Raw genomic sequence first — 2,311 nt, forward strand, 5'->3', positions numbered from 1 at the left:
AGGGAAGTGGTGCTGGCTCCTACTCTGGGGGTCTTTAAGAAGCGGCTCGATGCCTACCTGGCTGGGGTCACTTGAGCCGTTTCCCTCCTGCCCAGGCAGGGGGGCGGACTTGAAGATCTACAAGGTCCCTTCCGACCCTACTTCTATGATTCTATGAACCAACCAACGTTTTTGTCAGGAGAAGCAAACCATGGATCATCACCTGAAATGCCCTGTAGCACCACAATGCACCCCACAAGATTTGGCAACATGAACACCAGAAGCAGTAGCCTGTGCAGAATATTGGGAGCAGACCATATAGAAAGGGTGGAATTGACACACAACGAACAAGAAGACTAATGAGTACACCACTGAGAGGTCCACAGATACATGCCGTTTCAAATACAACAGCTTCCACAGATGCACTTATAAAGACATAGGCCCTCTCCTTAATTTACATTTATCACAATGTTGTTACTTCATTCAAAACTTTTTAATCAAATTTCTGTGAAGACTTATACTTGGCTCTGCACAGGTGTAATAAGAGGATAAAAAATTAGAGCAATGATTCTCAACTGAAGCACTGAGGCACCTTGGGGTGCTGTGAGGTTGAGGGTGCCATAAAATACTAGCATTGTTAGCTGTGGAAATACCTATACATGATTCACTAGATTAAACCCAGACATTTCAAATAGAAATCCATGGTGTCAAAGATACTCTGACCTGTTGTGGTGTTTCTGTGGTCTCTGCAACAGAAAAATTGCTCTATTATTTTCCCATAGTCAAAAAACAAGTGAAGCTAAAAGCCAACCTTTTCTGAGGGTGCCTCAGATCTAACGAGGGGTACTTTGAGTCTTAATAAAGGGTCTAATAAGGTTGAGAACCATTGATTTAGAGCCATATTTTAGCAAGAAGGACCATGCACCCACCTTTGGCTTTAAACAGCTGTCAAGGATTGAAGCAAGATGGAATAGGATTACATTACAATGCCTATTAAATGGTAGAGGATCCAGGCCTTAGAGTTCAAAGTGCACTTTTGATAGTTCTGACTAAAAACAACTATTTGTCTACCAGTCACAGCTGCTTACAGTATGGCAGATTTGGAGTCTCTGCTGCTGAGTAACTACTCACATGAGTGTTTCCCTTGATTTCAGTGAAAATATTCATTGAAGTAACTGCAAACCAATGAGTGAATCAGTCTCTTACCTTAATGACTCAAATGTTTCATTACTGTTGGTACTGCAGAACCAATCTAAGAGTGAATGATCTTGCATCTTGATCCTGCGTCCTTATCAGCTGCCTGTGAGTTGTTGGACTGCTATTAATGTTCTGAGTAAAAAGAAACTTTGGGCAAGCACTGAGGTAATATTATAGTTTTACCATGATATACATGTATACTACATAGAAACAATTCATAGATACTACACAGTATTTGTGCATACTAAATATTTTAGTGAACATAGTAAACCAGTTAGTCCAATTTGGTAGCTGTTGGTCCCAAAAGCCCCAATTCTGCAAATGCACTTTTAAAGCAAGCAAATTGTCAGAATGAAGCAAATGGGATTACCTGAAGATAACCACGGGATTACCTCAAATTAACCACCTTCAGGAGTCATGAAGCTAACCATGGGAATCTCACTTGGAAGATCAGGACACACACTACTTTTAATCTTGAAAGACGTTCAGATATGATAATGACAACTGAACCAGAATAGGTAAGTGCAGATTTCAAAACGCTGCAAGTGTATTGCAAAATGTACAGCATTTATTCACATACAGACAAAAAGGCACAATTCTACTAAATATTTTAACAAAAAATACAGCTGTCTTCAACTAGGTCTTTATAAATACTTCAAAAAAGGGGGAAAATAAATACAGGATTGGGCCATGTAATATAAAATAGTCATCTCATCTCTACATATACTTTTTAATTTCTGATTCTATCTGTTTCTCTTCATGCACCTTTTTATTTTAGCTGAATGGACACCAAAGCTAGGCACATAGTGAAAAATCCTCTGTACAAGGTTTTACAAATGTAATGACATTTTTTTTCAAATTTTTAAAATAATTAATATTTGTACACATGACACGTATAACCCTTCATTTAGATTTGTATGTTTATAACCTAACAAATGGCATTCCAGGCAACTTTACAAAAGTTTAACTAGCCTACATTTTGACGTAAAACACCAATTATTATCAAACAGATTTCTTGGTCAATCTGCACAAGGAAAGGTAAAGCTTAAAAAAAATATTAGCAAATGTTCCATACCAATAAAACACAAGGGATGGGTCTGAGTTGTCACTGCTGTACTTATGACTCCGTTCCTGC

The sequence above is a fragment of the Alligator sinensis genome, unplaced genomic scaffold, assembly GCF_000455745.1.
Source record: "Alligator sinensis unplaced genomic scaffold, ASM45574v1 scaffold150_1, whole genome shotgun sequence".
Lineage (NCBI taxonomy): Eukaryota > Metazoa > Chordata > Crocodylia > Alligatoridae > Alligator > Alligator sinensis.